This window comes from Pelodiscus sinensis, unplaced genomic scaffold (assembly GCF_049634645.1).
Source record: "Pelodiscus sinensis isolate JC-2024 unplaced genomic scaffold, ASM4963464v1 ctg46, whole genome shotgun sequence".
Classification (NCBI taxonomy): domain Eukaryota; kingdom Metazoa; phylum Chordata; order Testudines; family Trionychidae; genus Pelodiscus; species Pelodiscus sinensis.
In genome coordinates this window covers 348,857-357,938 of record NW_027466036.1, presented here as the reverse complement: position 1 = coordinate 357,938, position 9,082 = coordinate 348,857, and the positions used below count along the sequence as shown (strand labels likewise).

The window sequence follows — 9,082 nt, the reverse complement described above, 5'->3', positions numbered from 1 at the left end:
TTCTAGAATGAGGTTTACTACTGTCAGAAAAAACCCTCTGTTCTACCTGTCACAAGAACGCAATTGCAGTGTGGACGTAAGTGTTGTTTTTGCATAAAAACCCTGCCATGTAGATGCACCCTGTGGCTGCTGGAGTGCGGTGGGGGATAGGTTGGGTTGTTACTTTTCCTTCTGGCTCTGGTTTCACAAAGTTTAAACCTAAAAATGTTCCCTCCAGCTCTGAGCTGGATGTGTTGAAAGGGTGGGGCTGGGCCCTTGGACTGCAGAGTCCCAAAGCTGGCCTGCCCATGAAAACACCCTGCCCCTCATGGCTTCTTGCTGACTGAGGGGCTGCTGCAGGAGATCTTGAAATGCTGCAGCCAGGTCAGTTTGATTATCCCCATTTCACAGATGGGGAAATTGAGGCACTGAGAGGGAAAGTGTCTTAGTCACCCAGCAGGTGTTTAGCATCCTATCCAGCAGCCTAGTGACAGGAGTTAACGATCGGTTAGGGCAGGATGGGCAGAGGGGTGTCAGGTCACAGGCTTGATGGCAGCAATGGAGGGGCCGGGGAACAGAGCTGAGAGTGGGACCTGACAGAGGTGCCAGGAAATGAAAAGGGGTGAAATAGAGGGGAAAACCCAGATCCCCAGCTGGTGCCAATGGAGCCGAAGCTCCCCTGGAGTCACTGGCCAGATGCCCAGCTGGGACACTCTGGATCTGGGCTGATTTACGTGAGCTGGGGATCTGGGGCAGACTCTTCTCTCCCCAGTACTAGGGGAGAGGACTAGAGATAACCGTCCCCAAGGCTCAGCACAGCGTGACACCCCTCAGCCTAGCCCTGTTGGAACAACAAAACCGGAACTTGGACTCGCTTCTACAGACTGAGGGAGGGCTGGGAGCCAGGACTCCTGGGTTCCATTTTCCATTTTGTCACCAATTCTCGGTGTGATCTTGGGCAGGTGAGTGTCTGTGACTCGGTTTCCCCAGGTGTGACACGGGGATAATGGAGCCGTGCTCTGAGGTCTCCTCCATACCCTGCTCAGAGGGGGACGGCGTCTCGCTGGCAAATCCACTGATGTGCAGAGCTGCAGCCTTGTGAATGAATCTGATTCCCCTTCATCATCCCACAGCTGTTCCCCTCAGCTGGGCCTGACACCGGGAGCCTGCGACACACAGGAAAGGCCCCTGTCAGCACCTGTGGGCCCATCACACTCACTCGGCAGCGGCTCTTCCCTGTGCTAACAGGATCCGCAGCTGCCCTGTTCTTCCGTCCAGCTCTGCCCTGGGGCTGCCCCTCCCCACCACTGCCAGGGCCAGCCCAGGGGCTCTAACGGCCTCTCCCTGGCCCAAGCCCAGCTCCAGCTCCCTCCTCCCTGCTGCGCTAGGCCCTGCCCATCTCTCTCCTTCCCCACGGCTCCTCCTTGCCGGGCTGTGCCGACGCTGCCCCTCCTGGTCCCCTCCTGCCTCTGGCTGGTCCATGTCTGCCCCTCTCCTGCCCCCCCTCTCTGGGGATCCCCAAGGCTCCGGCCTCACCCCTTTGCTCTGCTCCCTCCACAGACTGTCAATGGACAACCTCAGCGTCACCTCACCCTGAGCATCCCTGCTCCTCCTCTGCCCTTCCCGTCCCTGTCCCCTTCTGCCCACACAGGGAAAGTGACTCAAGGAATCACTCACCGGGTCTGATCCAGCCGGGATCCATCCAGCCAGGTCCAGGCCTTCTCCGGGGAGGGGTGGGACAGTCCCACCCAGAGCTGAGAGGGGCCTTGCGTCAGGTCCTGGAGGGCCTCCTGCAGGGAGTGTGACAGGCACCTGGTGACCTGAATGTTCTCTCGTGTCCAAGTCGTCATCAAGTCCAGCACCAGAATTATGGGGCTGTGAGCCTGGCAATCCCCATGTAGACCCTCCCTCCATCCGTCCCCCTATATCAGGGCTACTCAACTTTGGAAGCCCTGGGGGCCACAGTGATGCTCCGAGCACATGCTGAGGGCCACAACTTAAGCGTGGTTCATAGACATGCAAATCCCTTTTTTCACACCGACAGGCATGAACACAAAGACTACACAACACGCAGGCCCCAGTTAAGTCAGTTCTGCTGATATGAACAAAATGCAACAATTACCCAATTTCCACCCCTATGGCAGCACTTTCACTGAGCAATGACAGTCCAGGAATTTAACTCCGAAAATGCGCAGCTGCAGAACAGCATGACATCGATTACTTCTTTGTTCTGGCTTCCTCCTGTGGGCCACACGTTGAGCTCTGCGTAAACACAAACTACACTGCGGGCCACAAACAAACAGGCTGCGGGCCACATGTGGCCTACAGGACGTGTAGCCCTGACCTGCATCTCTCTTCCCCCTCCCTCTCTCCTGGGCCACCCCTACCAATACACAAGCTACACAGCCATGTGGGGCACCACGAAACCTGTGGCACCAAATTGCCCCTGATTTCATGGTGCTCTAGGCAGCCACATGGCACGTAAATGGTAGCCCCAGCTCCAGCTGACCTCTTACAAGCTGCACCCAGCAGGGCCGTTACTGGGGGATGCTGAGCTCCCCAGCATCTTGGCCCCATTTCTCCACCCTTCCTGCCCCCATTCCAGGCCACGTTTTGAAATGGCCTGGGGGCTTAGTAGCACCAGAACAGCAGCAGGAGTCAAGCCTGCCCCCTTAGTAACCAGCAGCGAAGCGACCCCTCCCCAGACCACATGGCTCCACCAGTTCCCAACTGCTTCTTGGTACCAGCGACCAGGGGGTGTGTGTGTGAGGGGGTGACTCCGCCCTTTCCCCAAGTCATGCTTCTAGGAGCCTGGCGAGCAGAGCAGACTGGGGCCCCTGCTATCTGCCTCCCCTTCAGCCCTGGGACTGCGCCCGGCGCCCCCTGCAAAGACACGGGCACCATTAGTGCTCTGAGGCTCATTCCCAGCTACCCCCTTCCTGTGACGGGCAGGGATGGGGATAAATGGGTTTGAATTAGAGATGTTCCATAGTGGTTAACTGAACAGTCAAGTAACTGCATGAATTCGTATCCCTTACTCGATTATTCTATAGTCAGCCGCCAGTGCGCTCCAGCCCCACTCCCGAGGAGCCCCTTGCCCACCCACCCTGCTGCCTCTGTATCAGAGGCAGCAGCAGAGGTGCCAGGCGGGAGCAGGTCTGCAAGGGGAACCCGTTTAAAAACCAGCTCTCCTCTTGGGACAGCAGCAGCCCCTGTCCAGGGGTTGGGGGCATGGCAGGAATCTGAGCTCCTGGACCTGGTGCAAGCTGCCTGCACACCCAGCTCCTAATACTCTTTAAAAGCAGAGCTGCAATGGGGGTAGGTCCTGGACCCTGCATGAGCCAGAACTGAGCCGGGCTGCTGGGCATCCTGCTAAACGATGCACTGGCAGAGGGAAGGGGGAAATGCGTGTCGTGTAGAGCATTCACCTATAAGCTTTTGCCTGTCGGTTGATCGACTGCACTCTTCCATCTCCAGTTTGTACTTTCCCCTTGAATCCCCTTTGTGCTCCCTGCAATCGGGGGCTGGGCCCTGCCTGGCTCCAGGGGGATGGTCAAAGGAGCCTTGGGGCTGCTCTGCCTAACCCATTGCTCCCATCTGGGCCCTGGAGAGCAGAGAATTCCCATGGTGCACTGTGCTCTAGCCACACACCCTGCTCTGCCCCTACTGTGGGACTTGGGAAGAGGCTGTTGCGCAGGGTTCCTGTAAGCTGAGCCTTTGGGTGAGCACCCAGGAGACATTCAAATGCTGCCCAGCCGATTAGCAGAGCGCGCACAGACAGCAGCATGTGTGTCTATTGGTGGTGCACATCCACACATGCCTCAGTGCACAGGGCATTCTGCACACGGCTGGAAAACGTTAGAGGGAACATTGGCGAGGGACCCTTCCAGCAGCTCCACGCCAGCAGGACTGGTCTATCTGGGACCAGGTAAGTACCCACATTAAGACCCCTTTTCACAGCCAGAGTGGCCTAGAAGGTCTTGGAGTAACTGTGGGATAAACTCAGACTAGCAGGGAAGGCTGGAACCAAGGGGTGATGTGAAATGGGGGGGACATGGGCCCAGATGCCAGGGAATGGTGTGTGTGTGTGTGTGTGTGTGTGTGGAACCATGAGACAGTGTCTCTAATAATGAGTTTTGACCCCACCTCCCACCGAAAAAACCCTGGATCACTTTGTATTACAGCTATTTCAATCTTCCCATGTAATACCAGAAAACGGACACTAGGTGTCACTGCCCCACAGCCAGGCCCTGCTGAGGCAGGTACATTCCCAGCCTGGCTCTGAGTGGGGATGGGCACTAGATCAGTGCAGCCAGCAGGGGGCGGCGTGTCCCTGCCCTGCAGGAGCCCCATGGCCTGGCCCCGCAGCTGGGTTCCCTCTGGCAGTGCCTGGGGGTGGGCGGCTCAGACACACATGAGCTGGGGTTACCTGCTGGGCCGGGCTGGGCCGTGGGGCACAGCTGGGATCGGACACGCTCCAGGCAGGCGCTGCAGGCTGCTGTGCTGGGGTCCCCACTCCCAGGGGCTGCCGGGGTCTGTCCCTTCTCTGACGCCAGGTGGGATACTGCAAAGCAGCGTTGGGGAGAATGGTGACTGGTCAGTGTTACAGGAGGGTGTTAGACAGGAGAACTGACAGAGCCCTGTGGAGACAGAACTAAGTCTGTTCAGCCTCATCACTTCTGACTCCCCTGGGCTACTGGGTCTGAAAAAGTGGCTGGGACTGAAAAATCAGCTTGAGAGATACCTAAATCCCTTGGGCCTTTCTGCAAACCCAGCCTGTGTTTGCAGCTCTCTCAGTTACTCACCGCTCTCCTCCACAGTGTCAGAGCACCTCAGAGTCTGACCGGATTTAGCCTCCCCACCCCAGGTGAGACACAGCACAGAGCTGTTATCACCACTGTACCACTGGAGAAACTGAGGCACAGAGGGAGGACCAGTCTGGATCCCAGGCTGGGGACAGACCATGTGATCTGGCCCTCTGGGGCTGCAGGTTCAATACAGTGCAGCTCTCCTCACCTGTGTCGGGTCTCAGAGGAAAGGCCAGGAGACATGGGCGGGGGTGTGAGATCGCACAGGAAGCTGAGGGGCTGGGCTGCAGCCCTGAGGGTGTCAGGCTGGTGGTCAGAGTGCCTGGGTCTCTCTGCTGCTACAGTCATTGCTTTGCTCACAGACTTCCTCCCAGGCTGGGATGGGTGCCCCTCCCCTTCGAGTGCTCCCACCTGTGAGGGGCACAGCCTGCCTGCTTAGGACTTTATCTGGCATCTGTCACTTCCCCTCTCTGCCTCTTGCCCACATTCCCTGTGATGCAGGGGAGGGGAGGATCATGGGATAATTCAAGGATTTTAGGCACCTAAAACTGCAGCAATGCCTGAGGGAGGTTTTCAAAAGCACCTCGGCCCAGCTCCTCAACAGTATCCAGGTGCCTAACTCCCTTGGGTGCTGGGCAGCGCAATATATTTGGGAACCTAGGCCTTAAGGGCCCAATTCCCATTTATTTCAATAGGCTTAAAACAACCCAGTAGGGCAGGGGTTCTCAAACTTGTGATACTACGACCTCCCTGTAAGTTGCTCTCAACCCCCCTTTCAGTTGCTGAAACCACCCTCTAAGTTGCTCGCAAGCCCCCCGGGGTGGGGGAGGGGGTTGGGACCCACAGTTTGAGAAACTCTGCACTAGGGGCATGTTTACACAGCAGCGTCATTTCTACACTTCAGACCCTTATTTCAATACTAGCCAATAGCGTGTCATAAGATGGGATTTTCGGGTCTCTCCTCTTCATCCCTCTCTCTCTCTCCTCCTCCTGCTGCCTCCTCCCACTCTCAGCTCTCCTCCGCCTCCTGCCTCTCTCTCTGTCTCTGTCTTTCTCTTCTCCTCCTCCTCCTCCCTCTCACGTGGGGGACCATGGAGCCCAAATGGCCGTTTGGGCTCCGCACTCCCCATGCGGGAGCAAGTGGCGCAAGCGGCCGTTTGGGCACCGTGCTCCCTGAGCTGCATGGGGTGTGCGGAGCCCAAACGGTCGCTTGCGCCACTTGCTCCCGCTCAGCGGCCCGGCTGAGCGGTGCAGAAGTCAGCTGAGCCCCATGGCAGGAGGTGAAGGGGGGCACGAACGGGGGCGGGGCAGTGATGCACACAGCCAGGCCCCGCCCCCTGGCCGTGTACGCCACCTCCCCCCTTCCTCTCCTGTCTTGGCGCTTGGCTGACTTCTGTGCTGCTCAGCCGGGCCGCCGTGGGGGAATAAGTGCAAGTGGCTGTTTGGGCCCAGCGCTCCCCATGCAGCACTCCCCATGCAGCACTCCTGGGGAACAGCCAGGGAGGCAACTCGCCACCCAGAGGCAACAGTCAGCATTTCAGCGTTACACAGTCACAGACATGGGGCTACTATATATATGACTAGCCAATTAGCCCGGCATAAGACGGGATTTTCAGGTCTCTCCTTCATGTCGGTCTTCTCTTCTGAGCCTCCGGTCTCTCGCTCTGTCTCTCTCTCTCTCTCTCTCCTCATCCTACTGCCTCCCCCACCCCCAGCTCTCCTCCGCCTTCTGCCTCTCTCTGTCTCTCTCTTTCTCTTCTCCCCCTCCTGCCTCTCACTCTCTCTCCGCTCTCCTCTGTCTCTGTAGGGGATGCATGAGTGTGGCGGACAGCACCCTGGGATCTGCATGCGCCTGGGTGAGTCCGGCTCCCCGCAAACCAATTCCCTCTCCCACCAGCCAGTTCCTCCTCCTGATTTCCCATGGCCAGCCTCACTGCCCCTGACTCCCACCCCCCAGCCCCCACCAGCTTTGCTTCCCACCAGCCACCCAAGCTCCATTCTCCCCTGGCCAGCTACTGCTGCCTCTGCCCCTCCCCCCAATATCTGCTTCCCCCCCAGCCAGCCCGCTCCTCTCCCAGCCAGTCCCTCCCCCCTCCCGCCCCCGATCAAGGGTGTCTGGGGTGACGTACACAGCCAGGGGGTGGGGCCGTGTACATCACCGCCCCGCCCTCCTTCCCCTCCCGCTGTGGCGCTCGGCTGCCTTCTGTACCGCTCATCTGGGCCGCCGCGCTTCCACTGCTTGCTCCCCCACCGCAGCCCAGCTGAGCGGCACAGAACTCAGCCGAGCACCATGGTGGGAGGCAAGAACACCCCCCAGAGGCAAGTCTGTAACACTACAGCTACTCTAACCAGTCTGGAACACCCCCCAGAGGTGAGTCTGTAACGCTACAGCTACTATAACCAGTCGGGAACACCCCCCAGAGGTGAGTCTGTAACGCTACAGCTACTATAACCAGTCTGGAACACCCCCAGAGGCGAGTCTGTAAAGCTACAGCTACTATAACCAGTCTGGAACACCCCCCAGAGGTGAGTCTGTAACGCTACAGCTACTATAACCAGTCTGGAACACCCCCCAGAGGCGAGTCTGTAATGCTACAGCTACTATAACCAGTCTGGAACACCCCCCAGAGGTGAGTCTGTAACGCTACAGCTACTATAACCAGTCTGGAAACCCCCCAGAGGCAAGTCTGTAACGCTACAGCTACTATAACCAGTCTGGAACACCCCCCAGAGGTGAGTCTGTAACGCTACAGCTACTATAACCAGTCCGGAACACCCCCCAGAGGTGAGTCTGTAACGCTACAGCTACTATAACCAGTCTGGAACACCCCCCAGAGGTGAGTCTGTAACGCTACAGCTACTATAACCAGTCTGGAACACCCCCCAGAGGTGAGTCTGTAACGCTACAGCTACTATAACCAGTCTGGAACACCCCCCAGGGGTGAGTCTGTAACGCTACAGCTACTATAACCAGTCCGGAACACCCCCCAGAGGTGAGTCTGTAACGCTACAGCTACTATAACCAGTCTGGAACACCCCCCAGAGGTGAGTCTGTAACGCTACAGCTACTATAACCAGTCCGGAACACCCCCCAGAGGTGAGTCTGTAACGCTACAGCTACTATAACCAGTCTGGAACACCCCCCAGAGGCGAGTCTGTAACGCTACAGCTACTATAACCAGTCTGGAACACCCCCCAGAGGTGAGTCTGTAACGCTACAGCTACTATAACCAGTCTGGAACACCCCCCAGAGGCGAGTCTGTAATGCTACAGCTACTATAACCAGTCTGGAACACCCCCCAAAGGCGAGTCTGTAACGCTACAGCTACTATAACCAGTCTGGAACACCCCCCAGAGGTGAGTCTGTAACGCTACAGCTACTATAACCAGTGTGGAACACCCCCCAGAGGTGAGTCTGTAACGCTACAGCTACTATAACCAGTCTGGAACACCCCCCAGAGGTGAGTCTGTAACGCTACAGCTACTATAACCAGTCTGGAACACCCCCCAGAGGCAAGTCTGTAACGCTACAGCTACTATAACCAGTCTGGAACACCCCCCAGAGGCGAGTCTGTAATGCTACAGCTACTATAACCAGTCTGGAACACCCCCCAGAGGCGAGTCTGTAATGCTACAGCTAATATAGCCAGTCTGGAACACCCCCCAGAGGCAAGTCTGTAACGCTACAGCTACTATAACCAGTCCGGAACACCCCCCAGAGGCAAGTCTGTAACGCTACAGCTACTATAACCAGTCTGGAACACCCCCCAGAGGCGAGTCTGTAATGCTACAGCTAATATAACCAGTCTGGAACACCCCCCAGAGGCAAGTCTGTAACGCTACAGCTACTATAACCAGTCTGGAACACCCCCCAGAGGCAAGTCTGTAATGCTACAGCTACTATAACCAGTCTGGAACACCCCCCAGAGGCAAGTCTGTAACGCTACAGCTACTATAACCAGTCTGGAACACCCCCCAGAGGCAAGTCTGTAACACTACAGCTACTATAACCAGTCCGGAACACCCCCCAGAGGCAAGTCTGTAACGCTACAGCTACTATAACCAGTCCGGAACACCCCCCAGAGGCAAGTCTGTAACGCTACAGCTACTATAACCAGTCCGGAACACCCCCCAGAGGTGAGTCTGTAACACTACAGCTACTATAACCAGTCTGGAACACCCCCCAGAGGTGAGTCTGTAACTCTACAGCTACTATAACCAGTCTGGAACACCCCCCAGAGGCGAGTCTGTAATGCTACAGCTAATATAACCAGTCTGGAACACCCCCCAGAGGC

The 9,082-nt window shown here is 57.2% G+C and overlaps 1 long non-coding RNA gene across 1 annotated transcript; it reads right to left on the bottom strand.

Moving 5' to 3' along the window:
* Nucleotides 1-341: 341 nt before the first annotated feature.
* Nucleotides 342-4,544, bottom strand: LOC142826102 (uncharacterized). The gene is made up of 4 exons (XR_012900373.1): nucleotides 4,409-4,544; nucleotides 2,102-2,241; nucleotides 1,657-1,769; nucleotides 342-1,145 (listed from the first exon to the last, which is right to left on the bottom strand). It is a non-coding gene; the product is annotated as an uncharacterized LOC142826102 (long non-coding RNA).
* Between the last annotated feature and the right edge of the window lie 4,538 nt (nucleotides 4,545-9,082).